At 41.4% G+C, this 19,818-nt stretch overlaps 1 pseudogene; it reads right to left on the bottom strand.

Moving 5' to 3' along the window:
- The window catches only part of LOC136404214 (DNA-binding protein inhibitor ID-2 pseudogene), a 51,104-nt pseudogene extending 37,284 nt beyond the window's left edge, over positions 1–13,820 (bottom strand).
- Positions 13,821–19,818: the final 5,998 nt, after the last annotated feature.

The raw sequence follows: 19,818 nt of genomic DNA on the forward strand, positions 1-19,818 counted from the left end.
CCCGTTCTGGTAGGCCATCCGTCAGTGACGAGTCTGTAGAGGCTATACGGGATAGCTACCTAAGGAGCCCTAAAAAAATCTGTGCGTGAGCCCACATCGAACTGCACTGAATAGGTATGAAACTGGGAGAGTTTTCCTTTTATTTGGTGTAGATTTCACATTTCTATCGTCTTTTGTTGCTTTCCTGTGACAGGTCAAAAGTGCACCATGACTTTACGGACACACTGTATATGCAGAAACACTAACAAGGACAATCATGAGTTGTTTTCCAGAATGATAAAAGAACAAGCACTATACAGGGTAATTGCAGGCTAAAGCCTAAAAAGATGAATTGGGGACACCTTGTGAAGTATCTTATGATCTACCAACTAGAAAAGTAAGGCAGAGTCATCAAAGGCTTTTTATAGAGCACTGGGTTTTCCTGGCAGGTTCCCTGGACAAGCAGTTTCTCCAGGCCTCAGGTTGACATGCGCAAAATGAGGGAGAGGTGCTGCGCACACTGCTACCAGCGCTGCTTAGGAAGGTTTATTTTACAAATTGTTCCCAGAGGTCGGACGGAAGCAAAAATTACGTCTCCTTCACTGAGGCAAATTGGTGCAATAAACCTAAATATTTGAGCTTTGGAATGAATACAGAATGGATTGGAGCTGGAGTGACGGGTAGGAATTTTTTTTATGGCCGTCCAGGAGGAAAGGTAAAGGTCCATAACTAGGACAGCCATGCGATGGATGCACACCGGGAGGAGACGGTACAGGACTCTGCAGCCAGTGGAGGCATAGACAGGCATGCCTGAGCTGCAATGTTGAGTAACTGGGGGAATGGGGTGTTATTCACGGAAGCAGTACAAGTCAGGCGGAGGAGCCAGCTTGGAGCCGAGGTCGTGGGAGAGTATGGGTTCGGTTGGGGATCTGTTGCTTTTACAGTACCAGCGACCATCCAGATCAGGTCACCCAGCAGGCAGTGGGATTAGTGTAGAGCCAGGACCACATGGACCACATCTTTAAGAATCATGGAGAGCGGTGAGAGGTAAATCTATAAGAGAGGCAGCAGGAGCTCTGAAGGAGCCCTTTGAAGGTGAAGTCTTGGTGGGTGGCCACATTGAAGAACAACCTGGGGAAGAAGAGCTGTGGATGAATTGACTAGAGGGGTAAGAAGAAGATCCTAATGTGCTTTGAAACCCAGGGGTACCAGGTCATGTATACTGGCTCCCCCAGACTTCCTCACCACCCTCTTCATTCTGCACCCTGAGGCGGCCTTTGGTGGCTCCAAGCCACCCCCTCCATGGGTTTAGTCATAAGAGAGTTGGGCAGGAGATCCCAATGAGGGAGGAGAGGGTGCTGGGACTGGCTGTGACCCTTACCCAAAGCTCACTCACTGCTCCTCTCAAAGTCCCTGCCGTGCAGGATTCTCTCTTTCCAGGCTCTGTACCTCTCCTTCGCCTGTCCTCTGGGCCCCAAAGTGGTAACTGCTCAGCTGCTGCCATATCTGATTTTTCCTGTCCTTGATAGTTCCCCAAACTCTGCCCTTACTTTTGTAACTACCCACTTATAAACCTTTCTAAGTTATCCTGATTTGAGTGTTTGATTTGTTTTCTGTTGGAACCCTGATTGCTTTATCTGCTAAACTCTCACATGAACAGTAAGTGTTGATTAGGAGTAAGACTGGGAACACTGATATTGTCCTATCCTCCATCCTTTTATTTACTAAAATCAATAGCAAAGATTAATTTCAGCCATAATTCTTCCTAGTGTTTGGGCTCACATCCTTCCCTACTGTGCAATTAATTAAAAGGGACCTTTGGTAATTAAACTAAGCCACACATAGCCCTAAAACAATGACATACTTTCTGTTAAAGATGCTGATCTATACTTGAAAAAAGTGAGCTCACCCATAGATTAGGGGGAAGCATCCTGACTGGTGATCTCCTCAAGACAGGCACAACCAGCAGCGTGGCCAAATGCTCGCAGGTACGAAACAAGCCCTGCTCATTGATGGTCAGAATGCTCAGTGGCTCGCCATTGTTGGTAGCCCAGCTTCTCAGTAGCCTCTTGATTTTCAGGGCTAGATCATACATGAGTCCTCCAGCTAAAGATGACTTCCAGGATGAAGACTGCCAGCTCCAGATGTCTAGCTGAATCATTCCTAGGAGCCATGGAGACAGACTAACTCAGGCTATAGTAGTCTTTTATAGTGAAAATATTTTAGTGACAGAGAATTATCCAGGGAAACTTCTGTAATTCTGAGTAAAGATGGTGTAGGGAAACTGGTTACATTTCCTGAACTTGATCTATTTCTTGTCGAAGAATTTCTAAGGACAGGGCTTTGTGGCTTTGGCAGAGATGAGCTTTAGGTTTTAGGAATGAAGGAAGTTGTCTCTGATGGAAACGTGTCTCAGTGGTGAGTAAGCCCAGACACTGAGATTTCATGAGCAGCTGTATTTTGGGGGATAGCTTCTTGTCATATAAAAGCAGACTTCTGAGGCCTTTACATATTTCTTTGTCACTGGTCAGGCCTGTGGGGTAGCTTCCGTGAGCCTGAGAAAACATTGAGAATGAGCTATCCCAGTAACATTTCCAAGCCCTTAGCCTTGCAGGGCCAGAGTGGCAGATTTCTGAGGGGTGGCAGGTCCTGCAGTCGGGGTTCTGCATGAGTCATAAGGCTGGCAGGTGCCGCAAGAAAAGCAAGCACGATCCAGTCAAGGCTGTGGCTTCAGCATTTCGCAGCTGTAGTAAGGATGTTCTTTGGGGTGAAGCCAAGGCTTAGCTTTGAAGACAAGAGTGATTGGATAGGTAAAGCGTGACCCTTCACCTAACCCAGAAGGGGTTCCTAAAGGTGAAACAGGTTGCTGGGGTTACTTTATCCAGCTTCCCCTTGAGGTCTTAGAAGTGAGTGTGTTCTCCTAGCTATTAGAAGTTTAATAGGTATGTTTTAAGTTACTTCTTCTGTGCATTTAGTACCTTCAGCCAAAATGCACACCAAGATTTGCCATACAGGCCCTGGCCGGTTGGCTCAGTGGTAGAGCGTCGGCCTGGCATGCAAGGGATCCCGGGTTCGATTCCCGGCCAGGGCACACAGGAGAAGCGCCCATCTGCTTCTCCACTCCTCCCCCTCTCCTTCCTCTCTGTCTCTCTCTTCCCCTCCCACAGCCAAGGCTCCATTGGAGGAAAGATGGCCCGGGCGCTGGGGATGGCTCCTTGGCCTCTTCCCCAGGCGCTAAAGTGGCTCTGGTCGCAACAGAGCGACGCCCCAGAGGGGCAGAGCATCGCCCCCTGGTGGGCAGAGCGTCGCCCCCTGGTGGGCGTGCTGGGTGGATCCCGGTCGGGCGCATGCGGGAGTCTGTCTGACTGTCTCTCCCCCTTTCCAGCTTCGGAAAAATACAAAAAAAAAAAAAAAAAAAGATTTGCCATACACAATCCTAATCAGAATGATCAAAAGCTGGAGCCGCACGCCTCCCCGCATGTTTTCACTTTGAGACACAGCTACTCCTATCTATGATAGCCAGGTTTTTTTTTGTTTTTTTTTTTTACAGAATCCTTCTGAAGGGTATATATTCTTTTCCTTTTTCCCAAATGTACATTCATATTAAAAATCTTTCCTGTAGGTGGGGAAGTTTATAGCAAACAAAAAAATGCTGCCTTTTCAGAGAAATCCTGAAGTAATAGAAGCAAGTTACATTTAGCCAAGCTGAGCAGCAACACCACAGCGATAATTCTGGGAAAGAAGAGAAGGCATGACTAGGAAATGCAGCTGGCACTAAATGGACAGTCTCAAAGTGATAGCTCTGTGACATAAATGTGATATAAAATTGATTTTTAATAAACAAATGTCTTATTTGCATAAACACTCATTAAGTATCAGACACTGCTGCGAGCACAGTGCACACACATCTAACATATTGTACTTATCACCTCAACACTGTATATATTCATATTTGCAAGGTGGTAAAACTGTGCCCAAGTCACACCATTTGTAAGTAGCAGATCAAATATTCAAATTTAGGTCTGTCTGACTCCAGAGCTCATTCATTTCATTTCTTCAACAAATGTTAATTGGGTACCTCCTCTGCGCCAGGCATCAGCAAACAAGGCAGATGATGGTCTTTGCCTACATGACATTTACAATCTCATATTAAAGATAGACATTAATAATTTACCTATATTTAAATTCAAATTGGGATCTACACCATGAACAAATGGTAGAACATATTCTCTGTTATATTCCTAACTTTTAGACAATGCTTGTGTTGGATGCCAAATGAGTATTGGTTAAATGTAGATTGAGGTTGCTGTGAAGGTAAATAATGCTGGGCTTAGCCCACCCAGTCCTGGTGGAGGACAGGAAGGCTTTGAGGAGGCGGCGTGCAAGCTGAGACTGGAGGTGACTGGGCTGCCTGGGAGGCAGGAGAAGCTTGCCAGAAAAGAATGTTTAAAGCTGCCTACCTAAAATGCTTGATTCAGGAAAGAACCCTGATAAGTAGAAAAGATAGAAAACGATCAGTGAAGTTCAAGTGTGCAGTGCAGGTGAGTATAAGTGACAGAGGCCTAAGATAAACCATGGAGGTAAGAAAGGTTGTGATCCTCCAGGGCCATGTGAGCCATATAAAGGTTTTTATCTTGATTCTAAAAACAATAGGTTGCCAGGGAAGGGTTTTAATAAAGATAATGTCATCAACAAATTTCCACTGATTAAAGATCAGTTAGGAATCTATTGCAGTAGTCCAAACTTGGCCCAGAATGATGGCAGTGGAGGAAGGATGAAGTGGACAGATACGTACGAGGTGATTGCCTGGATATGAAGGGTAAGACAAAGGAAATGCATCAGTCAGGGTGACTGTGTTAGTCATCTATTGCTGTGTAACAAATTACCCAAAACAACAAACATTTTTTTATTTCACACAGTATCTTTAAAAGTTAAGAATCTAGACGGACCTGACCAGGCGATGACTCAGTGGATAGAGCATCGGACTGGGATGTGGAGGACCCAGGTTCAAGACCCCGAGGTCACCATCTTGAGCGCAGGCTCATCTGGTTTGAGCAAAGCTCACCAACTTGGACCTAAGATCGTTGGCTTGAGCAAAGGGTTACTCGGTCTGCTGAAGGTCCACAGCCAAGGCACATGTGAGAGGGCAATCAATGAACAACTAAGGTGTTGCAACAAAAAACTGATAATTGATGCTTCTCATCTTTCTCTGTTCCTGTTTGTCTGTCCCTATCTATCCCTCTCTCTGACTCACACTCTGTCCCTGTAAAAAAAAAAAAAAAAAAAAGAATCTAGACAGTCCCAGCTCAGTCTCTCATGAGTTAAAAGAGGCCGAAATCAGGCCCTGGCCGGTTGGCTCAGCGGTAGAGCGTCAGCCTGGTGCGTGGGGGACCCGGGTTCGATTCCCGGCCAGGGCACATAGGAGAGGCGCCCATTTGCTTCTCCACCCCCCCCTCCTTCCCCTCCTTCCTCTCTGTCTCTCTCTTCCCCTCCCACAGCCAAGGCTCCATTGGAGCAAAGATGGCCTGGGCGCTGGGGATGGCTCCTTGGCCTCTGCCCCAGGCACTGGAGTGGCTCTGGTCGCTGCAGAGCGACGCCCCCTGGTGGGCAGAGCGTCACCCCTGGTGGGCGTGCCGGGTGGATCCCGGTCGGATGCATGCGGGAGTCTGTCTGACTGTCTCTCCCCGTTTCCAGCTTCAGAAAAAAAAAAAAAAAAAAAGAGGCCGAAATCAACTTGTTGGAAGATGTTCCAGTCCTCTAAGTTTTGATCGGGGCTGGAACACTTGCTTTCAGCCTCACATGACTGTTGGAAGCCTCAGTTCCTTACCACATGGGCGATGACTGACATGGAGGCTATCTTAACCCGAAGTGAGTGATGAGAGAAAGAAGGGGGGAGGAGAATGCAAGTGACCAAAAAGGAAGCAATAGTATTTTGTATGATTTAACCTCAGAAGGGACACATTATCATATCTGCCATATTCTATTGGAAGGGGTCTACAAAAGGACATGAATACGGGGCCACTGGGAGGTTGGGTGCCACTGTGCCCAAATGAAAAGTGGTACTTTCAAATTAGGGTCATTTGAGAAGTGTGTGTGTATGTGTGCATGTGTGTGTGTGTATAGTTTGTTTTCTTATAAAAGGACAATTTATGGAGATATGTGTAGGATGTAAGGAGGCCATAAATAATTGCCCAGAGCTAGAAGCAATAGGGCAGTTATTACCATTGCACTGCAAGGACAAGAGGAGGGAGAGGTTACTGGAAATCTGGAGGAGAGAAAATCATGGAGAGCAGGCCTACCATTAAGAGAGCCATGCATGTCACTCTGCTGGAAAACACAGCCCGCTGATATGGAAGGACATCTGGGAAATTGTTGGATATTATTGGCATCTTTTCCCAACTCTGCATTTAAAGATGTCACCTGATAGCCGAGCAGATTCCGCTGGTAATACTATACCAGGAAATCAGCAAATACTACAAACCAGAACTCACTTTTTCTTTCTTTCTTTCTTTCTCTCTTTCTTTCTTTCTTTCTTTCTTTCTTTCTTTCTTTCTTTCTTTCTTTCTTTCTTTCTTTCTTTCTTTTTTTCTCTTTCTCTTCCTTTCTTCCTTTCTTCCTTTCTTCCTTTCTTCCTTTCCTCCTTTCCTTCTTCAGAGAGCCAGTTAAACATAAGCACACTGCTGAACACAGCCAGTCTTACTGTAGGAGCTAATAAATCTCATGCCCAGCATTCATTCACAAGACAGAAGAAGGCCTAAACTCAACCAGGAGGCCAGGAAACACAGGAGCCTCTTGTGTTCTTTCAAACCATCTCCTGGGGAGACAGCATAGTACAGCTGCCTAGCAAGCACGGTTCTCCAGTTCCTTCTATGAGCAAATGTGTGGACAATGATTCCATTTACTGAAAGAAAAATAGACAAAGTATCATTTGTCACAATTTCCCTTAATTATAGTTTTTTACCCATTCTTTTTTTTTTTTTTAAGATTTTATTTATTGATTCTAGAGAGAGGAGAGAGAGAGAGAAGGAGGGGGAGTGGGAAACATCAACTCATAGTAGTTGTTTCTCGAGTGTGCCTTGACCAGGCAAGGCCAGGGTTTAGAACCGGCGACCTCAGCCTTCCAGGTCAACGCTTTATCCACTGCACCACACAGGTCAGGCATTTAAAAAAAAAAAAAAAATTATTTACTGATTTTTAGAGAGAGGAGAAAGAAAAGGGAAAAGAGCTAGAAGCATCAATTCATAGTAGTTGCATCTTGTAAGTGTCTCAATCGGGCAAGCTTGGGTTTCAAATGGCAACCCCAGTCCTCCAGGTTGGAGCCCCATTTACAGCGCCACCACAGGTCAGGCTACCATCCTTACCACTCCCGGTTGGAGCCCCACTTACAGCGCCACCACAGGTCAGGCTACCATCCTTACCACTTCCGATTTCTCACTTCAGTGAAGGTAACTTTATCAAATAATTAAAAACATAACAGTTTTTGATAAGTAGAGTGAAATTTTCTATGTTTATTTGCTTTTATTTAAAAATTTTTTAAACAATAGAAACTGATTCTAAATTAAGAAAGAATTTATTAAAGATGTAAAAAGCTCAGAAAACTTAGAAAGGGCCTGAAGAACAAGACTCACAAAGGGCAGCTCTGGGTTACCCAAGTGGAAGGAAGTCATCAACGATCTCAGAGCATCACTGTTGAAATGAATCCTCTTCCAACTATTTTAAAACAGTCCTTGGGAATATTGGAGGCAGGGTCTTTGTCAGGTGATGATAAATTGGCTGTGGGAGGTTTAATGTACCTTAAAAAAAGAAAAGTCTTTCTTCCTTTTTCTAGTTCCTCTTTTGCCTAACACTTGACGTAGGGACCTTAACGAGGATCGGCCCCCTCCCTTCTCCTTTCTGCCTCACAATGTTCTCTAGAGAATTAGTGAGAGGTTACTTGCAACAGCTCAGTCAGGACTTCCATTCAGATGTTTTAATTTTGTCTGATGCTCTTTTCCTATCAGCCAAGATCTTCCAAGCACACAGGAAGATTGTGGTACTAATTACTAATATTGATAATATTTCTCATGCTATATGTGCTTCCTCAATGATCTCATCCACGTGGGAAGTTTCAACTGTAATTTTTAAGTGTATGACTCTCCAGCTGCCTCCAGTTGACTCATCTCCCAAGACCCAGGCCACTGTTGTCAACTGGGTGTTCTGTAAACATTTCAGACTCAACGTATCATGCATTGATGTCGTCCTTCTCTACAAGCCTACTTCCTTTCACTGAAGCACTGATCACAAGTCATAACTGAGCTAGCTGTGGCTTATGCTTGAAATCTCAGAAACTTTCAGCTCCAACATCTTCCTGCTGCTGCACACAAACAATCCAAGCTGTCCACAATTTGTAGCCCCAACCAAACTTTCTGGTCCATCTCCTGTATAATCCCTAAACCAAATGCCACCAGCTCATTTCCCATTCCCAGAATATGCCCTCCACTGTCACACAATTCACTTGGTTGCAGTGGTTTCCTTTACCTTGAATAGTCTTGCCATCAGGATCTTCTTCATCTCTCATCTTCCAAGACACTTCACTAATTTTAACAATTAAAATTAATTGTCCTTTCAAGTAATAACCTCCCATTATAGAGAACTGAATATGTACCAGGGGATTTGCATACATTATCACATTTAATCCTCACTATAATTAGCAAGTTAGTCATCAGCCCATGATCCCTTATCCAACGCATGAGGCTAGCTGTATGTCCAAATTCAGAATGTTCTGTGTTTTAGAAAGATAATAGAATGGAATGTGTCTCAGTTTCCCCATCTGTAAAATTGATAAGTACTAGCACAGTACCTCCCTCATGGAATTATTATAAAATAGGCAGTGTGTTCCTTCAGAGAAGGGCCTAAGAAATGTCCTTTTTTTTTTTCTTAAGTAAGAAGTGGGAGGCAGAGAGACAGACTCCCACATGTGCCCTGACTGGGATCCACCCAGCAATCCCCCTATGGGACAATGCTCTGTCCATCTAAGGCTGCTACTCAGCGACCGAGCTATTTTAGAGCCTGAGGCAAGGCCATGGAGCTATCCTCAGTGCCCCGGGACAACTTGCTCCAACCCAGCCATGGCTGCAGGAGGGAAAGAGAGAGAAAGAAAGGAGAGGAGGAGTGTCGGGAGCCGATTCACTACTGCTGGCTGACAAGGTCACAGCAGGAGAAGACCCACAACTGCTGGCTGACAAGGTCACAGCAGGAGAAGACCCACAACTGCTGGCTGACAAGGTCACAGCAGAAGAAGATCAAAAACTGCTGATTGACAAAGTCACTGCAGTGAAGACCAATGGCTGTGGGGTGACAAAGTCACTGCAAAAGGAAAGGCACGATACTTCCTTTTTTGATTTTTTTAATTAATCTGGCCTTATATCCCCCCTTTTTCTGGGTGTGTGCTATTATTTGTGGCACAGGGATAATAGTACCGTACTTTCCCTGTAGATTTGTAGTAATTTCTTTGGAAATGAGACAGAGGGTGTGAGTTCCACAGAAAAGCCTGTAAGCCCCTTGAACTGGGCTCATAGACATAAGAGGCTGGCTATGATATCCCTCATAAAGGGTTAAGTTTGTAGGAGAATTTCTTCTTAATCATGTTAGAAAGAATAGATTGTGACTTTTGACTAGGTAGGAGGCAGTGGCTGTGTACAGAGCACCTCTCGGCCTTCACTTAATTCAACATTTTTCCTCCTAGCCTTTTCATGTAATAGAGTAAAGAAACATTCCTTTCTTCTTGCTTATTTGATTTGCAGATAGTGATACACTTTGAGAAGAATAGAGGTAGAACTTAACTAGTGTTTAAATATAATAAATAAGTAATATTTGACTAGACAATAGTATCTTAGGTAAGGTATAATAAAATGGCCCATTGTGTGGCCTAGAATGAAAGCGCAGTCAGCAAGAAAAGAGTGTTTTACTAAGAGAATTGTCTTTTGACTAAAGACAATTGCTAGGCTTTCTCAATAAGATGTTCTCATAAGATTTACATACTTTCCAAAATTCTTTAATAATGAGAGAAATATAGAGAAATTCATAGAAGTAATAACAATTAATGTCTTATGTTGCTACTAGGCCATCTTGCAAGTGCACTCTGTATATCTTTGGGTGAAAGCTATTCTTAATGTTCTGTCAATTTCTTTATAGGCAAGCCTTTTAGAATCTTGTGAGAAAAAGTAGGACACTGCTTAAACTCAAAGCCATTTATCTGAGCAAACGGTTGTCCATTGTTAGTCCTTAATAATCTCGTCTGCTAATCTCTCTCTGCCCCTTAACTCACAACAGCAGTAAAGTTAGTTAACTTTTAGTACTAATACCTTAAAAGCTTTTACCGATGTTGTTATCACTATTCAAGTTATTTTGTATTTTGAATGATTTGCTACCTGGTTTGTAATTTATAGATATAAATTAACTGTTATCCAGAAACATGAAAACATAGTGAAACAGAAGCAATGATTAACACCATGTAATTGTAACTCAGTGTGTGTGCATAAAAAGGGAGCTATACTAGCATTGAGCAGAGATGCCTGGCAGTAAATGCTAACTAGAGAATAAAGAGAAAGAAAAGAATTCGGCTCTCTCACTCAATCTCGCCGACGCCGTCTCTTCCTGTGGGACCCCTGGATCCCCCCCGGGGCTGGACCCCGGCATTTGGCGCCCGAACAGGGACCTACAGGTAATCCCCCCTCGTTGTCTCGGGACGGCTAGGACTCCACTCAGGGTGCTGCAGACCCCCCTGTAAGAAAGACAGGGTGAGGATAGGTGGAGAATTTCAGAACTTAAGATTTTGAGAAGTCATGGGCCATACTGAGTCTAAAGAAAGAAGACTCTTTATAAAAGTTATTAAGTATACACTTTCCCAAAAAGGAGTTAAGGTCTCCTCTAAACAAGTAGCTCGTTTTATGAAATTCGTACAAAAATGTTCTCCATGGTTTCCAGATGAGGGAACGCTTGATTTCGAGAAATGGGTTAAAGTTGGAGAAGATTTAAAACTTTATTATGAGCTACACGGACCAGAAAAGGTTCCAGTTGATACATTTGCTTTATGGAGCTTGATTAAAGATGCCTTAAATCCAGAACATGAGATGCATAAACTTTCTAAGGCAACTGCTCCTCCAAAAGAAGAGACTCCGTTAATTAGAAGTAAAAGGCAGTCTCAAGATACTACAAATCATGCTATGGCCTCTTTAAAATTAAGTAAACATCAGGATGATAGTGAAAATCTTTTATCTCCAAAAGATGAGGCTGAATTAGAAAATGAGGCAGCTAAATATAATAGGAATAATGAGGATTGGAAGTCAAAAACAGTCTTGCCCATATTATATCCCTCCAAGACTGACAAAAAGGATGAAAATAAGGCTGTTAAAATGTCTTTGCCTCTACCAGTACAATCACCAGATGTTAATGAAAAGAAAAAATCATTTGGGTTAACAGGGTTGCAGAAGGCAATTCAAGCTTCTTGCGACCAAGGGGAAACTGATTTGGCATTATGTTTCCCTGTGGCTGTGGCTGGTGAATTTGATGAGGAGAATCCTACATGGGAGCCGCTTTCTTATAAATTATTGAAAGAGTTGAAAATGGCTTGCAGTCAATATGGACCCACCTCTCCTTATACTATGTCTTTGGTGGAAACAGTTTCTCATAATTGGATGACTCCTTATGATTGGGAACAAGTGGCTAAAGCTTGTTTATCTGGAGGAAATTATCTCCTTTGGAGAGCTGAATATGAGGAGCAAGCTAAACAACAGGCAGTTAGGAACAGGAGGACACATAATCCTGTGATTAGAGAAATGATTACGGGAGAAGGAGAATTTGCTGATGTTAGTGAACAGTTAAAACTTTCTAAACCAGCTTTGATACAAGTGAATAATTGTGCTATATCAGCTTGGAGAAAGTTACCAGCTTTGTCTGGTGGAGATGTTACTGTGGTAGGAGTAAAACAGAAAGGTGATGAACCTTATGAGGAGTTTGTTGCTCGGTTGATTCAAGCAGTAAGAAGAGTTATTTCAAATGAGGCGGCAGGAGATATTATAATTAAACAGTTGGCTTATGAAAATGCTAATTCCACTTGCCAGGCTATGTTGCGGTCAGTGAGGAGAGAAGGAACGATAGGAGATTTCATCAAAGCCTGTCAGGATGTAAATCCTGCTTTTGTTCAGGGAGTAACTATTGCTGCAGCTTTAAAAGGAGAAACGTATCCTCAATTTATTAAGACTATGTATCAAGGAAAAATGCCTTCTGTCAATGAAGCTTCCTCTAAGGGAAGTCTTACTTGCTTTACTTGTAATCAAACGGGTCACTTTAGCCGACAATGCCCTAACAAGAGTGGGCAAGCAAGCCCAGGAGTGCAAGGGACAGCTCCCGTAATTAATAATGCTAATAATAATGTCCCATTGCCTAAGACTTTGTGTCCACGCTGTCAAAAAGGATATCATTGGGCAAAGCAGTGCCGTTCTAAATTTCACAAAAACGGACAGCCGTTAGGACCAAATTTAGGAATAGAATGGCAGCCCCCACATAATTCAAATCTGACAAGTAATCAAAGTAGCAATCAGGGAAACTGGCAAGGGGGCCAGCCTCAGGCCCCGATAACAATTGGGGCCAGCCTGAATCCATTTGTCAACTCCGGTCTGTCTCAGACCTCACCCGGGCCTCCCGCGTGGCAGGCGGGAGTTCTACCACTGAACCACCCATGCCTCCATGCAAAATATGAGAAGCAAGCCTCTTGTGGGGGTTGAAATGGAGGGATTCCGGCTGCCGGTTGTAGCAGCTATTAGAATTTAAGAATGATTAGAAAACTGAGATGAGTTTTAAAGTTGTGTTATTATCTGATTTTCTTTAGTAAAATAGAAGGACTTAAGAGTTTGGAAAAATTACAGGTTTTTTTTTGTTCTCCTCTTTCTCTCAACTCATTTTATTTCTTTCCTGTTCTATGCCTGAAAAGAGGGCAAAGGGAACACCTGTTTGGATATGGCTAAACAGAATCTCATAAACGGCCGTTCTTGAAACTTTTCAAGAGAGAGTTCTGTTTAGTTTCTATCCAATATGTTCCAATCAAAATAGCCCTGTGTAAAAATCAAGCAGGCCATACTCTAATCTCTAAAATCCCGGGTTTCTCTCCAATTTGTCTGATTTGTCTACTTTGTCTGATTCTTGTTTGTATTTGGTCTTTGTTTAATGTTGTCTAAATGTGATTTTTTAAGTTCTTGCATGCAAAAATTGAATATGCCGGCTCTAATATTATAAAAATATCATCCCTACAAATTTATAATTTTAATTGAAACAAGTAAAGCGCGCTCATTTAAATTTAAATAATATAAAATATAAATCCTAAAAACTTGTTAATTTTAACTAAACTGCTTCAAGCTTCAGGCTGCTTGCTGCCGCTACAGAGCATGAAGCAGAGTAGATTTGCCTAACAAAGGTATAGGTTTTTTTACTATAGAAAAATAATAAAAGTCACTAGAGTTTTCCAGCTTTAATGTATTCTTTAAATTGCCTGTTAATTAATGAAGTAGAAATGTTTTTTATGAATATAGAAAACTCGTATACTGGAACTCCTGCAAATCTTCTTTATCATGCTTTTTACTTTAAAAAAAAATTTCTTTTGAATGCTGATATACAGGATTATTCAACACCTGAGACACTGGAATCTGAATCTGGATAAGCCTAAACCAATGGCAAAGTGGAAGGATTTATTGACAGGTCAATGGAAGGGACCAGATGTAATTCTAACTCAGGGGAGAGGGTATGCTTGTATATTTCCACAGAACGCTGACTCACCTCTCTGAATCCCAGACCGGCTGATTCGCCATGTCTCACCAGAGGCCTCCACTGCCACTGCTGCCCCCTCCCAGCCAGAAGGAGACTTCTGTGCCACCCGCGTCATCAGTGACTTTCCAGCAAACGCCATCAAGAAACTCTTTGTATAATCCTGTTACTCGAGTGATGCAGCGATTGTCACTACAGGAAGCTAGACGACCTCCCTATCAACGGATGGCTGGCTCTACTCGAACTGTCAACCCACCAACCTGGGGCCAGTTGAAGGCGTTGTCTGAAAGGGCTGATTCAATTTGTCGTCAACAAAATATAGAGCGTAACCCTGTTAATATGTTTATTGCTATGCTAGCTGTACTTTCAATTCAGGTACTTAATGTTGAGGCTACTGAACAAAACAAATCTTATTGGGCTTATATTCCAAATCCACCATTAGTTAAGCCTGTTACTTGGGGAGGAGATGATATACCTGTGTTTAATAATCATACTAAGTTTTTGAGAGAATCATGTAATTCTTTTATTATGCATAAAACTAATTCAAATTTCTCATTTCATGAAAAAACGGATAAGATACCTATATGTTTTATGTTTAATAATACTCACAAAATTTCTGAATATTTTCCTACTACACTTAAGACTATTTTGACTGATTCTCCTAAAAGTAATAAACCTGGACACCCAACAAGAGACTTATGGTCTCTCACAATTTTAATGCCTGGAGGCCCTGACACCCATGAGTATAATCCTGTTACATTGCCTCCTAAGGAATTTCACCCATGTGAACTTTATCCTCCAAAAAAGGCAACTCAAGAGCCTTACTGGTGGTCTGTGGAGAATAGATTTGGTTTTCCCCCATAGCAAGAATGTGCATATTACAATTATATGAATTATACTGCATATGCTGTTAATTTCACTATACAAGATTGGTCTAGTCCTTATTCTGAATATGATTATAGAAAATTAGTGCAAAAAATGAAAGACGATTACAGTTGGTCAGATAAATATAATCCTTTAAATAAAATCGTCACACGTTGGCAGTCTGCTGGATGGATACCTGCACAGCTGACTTATCAGAATGAATTAACCACCAGGTATCAAACAAAGCTTTGGCAGCTAATTGCAGCTGCTGCACCAGCATATTTAGTTAGGCCTTACCCTTATCCTGCTCAGAATATTTTTGTTCAGGCTTGTGTACCGGCTCCTTATGTACTCTTGATTGCTACAATAGACAGTAATCTTTCTGTTAGTACTTATAATTCTATATTTAGCATTTCCTGCTCTCGCTGTGTTTTAACAAACTGTCTATCTTATGACTCCAAAGCTCAAGTTATGTTTATTTTGCAGCAGCCACCTTATGTGATGTTACCTGTTAGTCTGTCTCAGCCTTGGTATGATGACCCAGGGTTGCATGCACTACAGGCTGCTTCTGAAGCGCTTGCTCACCATCGAGAAAAGCGATTTGTTGCCGAATTGATTTTGGGAATTACTGCTCTTATTGCTATTATAGAATCTGTAGCTGCTTCCACCACTGCTTTAGCTCAATCAGTTCACACTGCAAATCATGTGAATAGTTTATCTCGTAATATATCTCTTGCATTAGCAATACAGGAGACTATAGATAGAAAGTTAGAATTGAAAGTGAATGCTTTAGAGAAGGCTTTTATTCACATATGTAATGAGTTGTTAGCTATGAAAGCTAGAATGACTCTTAGATGCCATGCAGGATTCAGGTGAATATGTGTGACTCCTTTAGAATACAATCAGTCTATCATAGCATGAAATAATATACAGAATCATTTGTTAGGTGTATGGAATAATAGTGATATTAGTTTAGATTTGAGAAAATTACATCAGCAAATACAAAATTTAGAACATTCAGGCTCTTTAGTCTCTGCCTCAGAAGTAGCTAATCAATTTGTTGAAAACATTAAAAGTATGTTTTCTATGCATGGCCTGACCTCTCTGGCTACTGATATAGGCATAATAATAGCTGTGGCAATTATCACTCTTCTTGTCCTTCCAGTCATGTTCCGACTTTTAAACAACAATCACAGGAAAATAGCGGTGAAAATACAAAAGCTTTATTTAAATAATAAAAAAGGGGGAGATGTCGGGAGCCGATCCACTACTGCTGGCTGACAAGGTCACAGCAGGAGAAGACCCACAACTGCTGGCTGACAAGGTCACAGCAGGAGAAGACCCACAACTGCTGGCTGACAAGGTCACAGCAGAAGAAGATCAAAAACTGCTGATTGACAAAGTCACTGCAGTGAAGACCAATGGCTGTGGGGTGACAAAGTCACTGCAAAAGGAAAGGCACGATACTTCCCCCTTTGATTTTTTTAATTAATCTGGCCTTATATCCCCCCTTTTTCTGGGTGTGTGCTATTATTTGTGGCACAGGGATAATAGTACCGTACTTTCCCTGTAGATTTGTAGTAATTTCTTTGGAAATGAGACAGAGGGTGTGAGTTCCACAGAAAAGCCTGTAAGCCCCTTGAACTGGGCTCATAGACATAAGAGGCTGGCTATGATATCCCTCATAAAGGGTTAAGTTTGTAGGAGAATTCCTTCTTAATCATGTTAGAAAGAATAGATTGTGACTTTTGACTAGGTAGGAGGCAGTGGCTGTGTACAGAGCACCTCTCGGCCTTCACTTAATTCAACATTTTTCCTCCTAGCCTTTTCATGTAATAGAGTAAAGAAACATTCCTTTCTTCTTGCTTATTTGATCTGCAGATAGTGATACACTTTGAGAAGAATAGAGGTAGAACTTAACTAGTGTTTAAATATAATAAATAAGTAATATTTGACTAGACAATAGTATCTTAGGTAAGGTATAATAAAATGGCCCATTGTGTGGCCTAGAATGAAAGCGCAGTCAGCAAGAAAAGAGTGTTTTACTAAGAGAATTGTCTTTTGACTAAAGACAATTGCTAGGCTTTCTCAATAAGATGTTCTCATAAGATTTACATACTTTCCAAAATTCTTTAATAATGAGAGAAATATAGAGAAATCCATAGAAGTAATAACAATTAATGTCTTATGTTGCTACTAGGCCATCTTGCAAGTGCACTCTGTATATCTTTGGGTGAAAGCTATTCTTAATGTTCTGTCAATTTCTTTATAGGCAAGCCTTTTAGAATCTTGTGAGAAAAAGTAGGACACTGCTTAAACTCAAAGCCATTTATCTGAGCAAACGGTTGTCCATTGTTAGTCCTTAATAATCTCGTCTGCTAATCTCTCTCTGCCCCTTAACTCACAACAGCAGTAAAGTTAGTTAACTTTTAGTACTAATACCTTAAAAGCTTTTACCGATGTTGTTATCACTATTCAAGTTATTTTGTATTTTGAATGATTTGCTACCTGGTTTGTAATTTATAGATATAAATTAACTGTTATCCAGAAACATGAAAACATAGTGAAACAGAAGCAATGATTAACACCATGTAATTGTAACTCAGTGTGTGTGCATAAAAAGGGAGCTATACTAGCATTGAGCAGAGATGCCTGGCAGTAAATGCTAACTAGAGAATAAAGAGAAAGAAAAGAATTCGGCTCTCTCACTCAATCTCGCCGACGCCGTCTCTTCCTGTGGGACCCCTGGATCCCCCCCGGGGCTGGACCCCGGCAGAGGAGGGGTGGAGAAACAGATGGGCAGTTCTCCTGTGTGCCCTGACCAGGAATGGAACCTGGGACATCCACACCCCAGGCTGAAGCTCTAACACTGAGTGAACTGGCCAGGGTTAAAAATGTCCTTATTAAATGCATTTTGGAGGTCTATTCACCTCTTTGTTATAAATAGTACATAATAGCTTGTGAACAATATCTCACTAGAGAAATAAATGGATCTAACTTTTACAGTTACCTAATTTGTATCAGGAAAGTCATTTGGATGCTGATAAGCATCATCTTGTTGGTTGCTGTGTTTCCTTTTCTTTTTTTACTCTCACTTCCTCTTGCTATTTACCACGTCCTTTACTCAGCACTTCCTATCAAAATCACAGGCCTCCTGCTGCTGCAGTAAAAACTTTCTTCAGTCTTCTGGTCTATTTTATTATTAATTCATAATTTTCTATGGCAAAAAATATGCTAGATAATCATTCCCTGATGGCAATTATGCTAATTTTTACAAATTCAATGTAAATACACTTATTTCCTTTATTTTTTCATGGGCCTGGCTGCAGAAGAAGCCAAGAATATAGTGTTGGGAGGGACCTTAAATTTCAGCTGGTACATGTGACCTGGCTTGTTTAGTAATCTATTATATTTGAAGAAATGAAGGAGCAGGAAGGTGGAGTGAGTTGCTCAGCTCACACAGTCAGTCAGTGACACAAGACTGGACAGATCCGAACGGCCTCCACCCCACCCACACATTTAACCACACCTTCCCCTTTCCACTCCAGGCAGCCACTGATCCGCTCTCTGCCGTCATAGATTGTTTTCCTAGACTTTTTTTTTTTTAATTTTTTTTTTTAATTTATTCATTTTAGAGAGGAGAGGGAGAGACAGAGAGAGAAAGAGAGAGAGGAGAGACAGAGAGAGAGAGGAGGGGGGGAGGAGCTGGAAGCATCAACTCCCATATGTGCCTTGACCAGGCAAGCCCAGGATTTTGAACCGGCGACCTCAGCATTTCCAGGTCGACGCTTTATCCACTGCGCCACCACAGGTCAGGCATTCCTAGACTTTATTAAAAATGAGATCACACAGTATGTATTTTTTGTATCTGACTTCTTTTACTCACATAATGTTTTTGAGATTTATCCATATGCATCAGAAGAGTGTTCTTTTTATTGTTGAGTAGTTTCATTATAAAGATAAGTCACAAAACTGATTTATCCATTCTTCTGCTGACAGATATTTGGGTACTTCCAGGTTTTGGCTATTAAAAATAAAGCTGCTATGAATATCTTTGTATATGACTTTGAATATATAAATTTTTTTTTCATTTTTCTTGGGTAAATACTTACGAGTAGTGTGATAGGTCATAGGATATTTCATTTTATGAGAAATTACCAGTCGCTTCATATCTTCATTCAAAATTGGTGTTGTCAGTTGTATTAGTGTCAGAGTTCTTCAGAGAAACAGAACCAATATGACATAAAAGAGATTTTTAATGAGGAATTGGCTCACATGATTACAGAGGCAGAAAAGTCCCATGATCTGCCATCTGTAAGCAGGGGTGCCCATGCTGAGAACCAAGAGAGCCAATAATGTAAATCCCACTCCAAGGGCTGGCGAACATGAGATGTCCTGGCTCAAAGAGTGAGACAGGAAAGAAGGGGGAGTTCTTCTTTCCTCCATCTTTTGTTCTACTCAGGTTCTCAACAGATTTGACGATGTCCACCCACATTGAAGAAGGTTACAAAGTCCATCAATTCAAATACTAATCTCATTTGGAAACATCTGTATAGATATACATTCAGAAATAATATTCAATCAAATATCTGGGCATCTCCTGAGCTACTCACATTGATACATCCATTTAACTGTAACATTGTTTTAAATTTTAGTCCTTCTAGTGCCTTGATGGCAAACCTTTTTATAAAAACTTCCCACTTTTGCAGTGCTGGTCAACCTGGTCCCTCCCACCCACTAGTGGGTACACCCACCAGGAAAGCTGGAACACCCACTAGTGGGCGGGAGGGACCAGGTTGACCAGCACTGCAAAAGTGGGCAGTTTTTATAAAAAGGTTCACCATAATGGTTCTAGTGTATGTGTTTTATTTATTGTGATTTTAATTTGCATTTTCCTGGTGACTATTTTGTGTTTTTCTGATGAATTTTAGGTGATTATTGGCCATTCCCTATACATTTTTTTTTGTGAGGTGTGTACTCAAACCTTTTATCCATTGATTTTTTAATTATTCATTTTATTATATAAAAATACAATTGACTTTTGTATACTAACCTTATATCTTGATTATTTATGAGTGCTAGTACTTTTTTTCTGGTTTTGAGGATTTTCTATTAATACAATAATCTTATCAGTGAATAAAACCAGCTTTACTTTTCCATTAAAAATTTTTTTTAATT

This window comes from Saccopteryx leptura, chromosome 4 (assembly GCF_036850995.1).
Source record: "Saccopteryx leptura isolate mSacLep1 chromosome 4, mSacLep1_pri_phased_curated, whole genome shotgun sequence".
Lineage (NCBI taxonomy): Eukaryota > Metazoa > Chordata > Mammalia > Chiroptera > Emballonuridae > Saccopteryx > Saccopteryx leptura.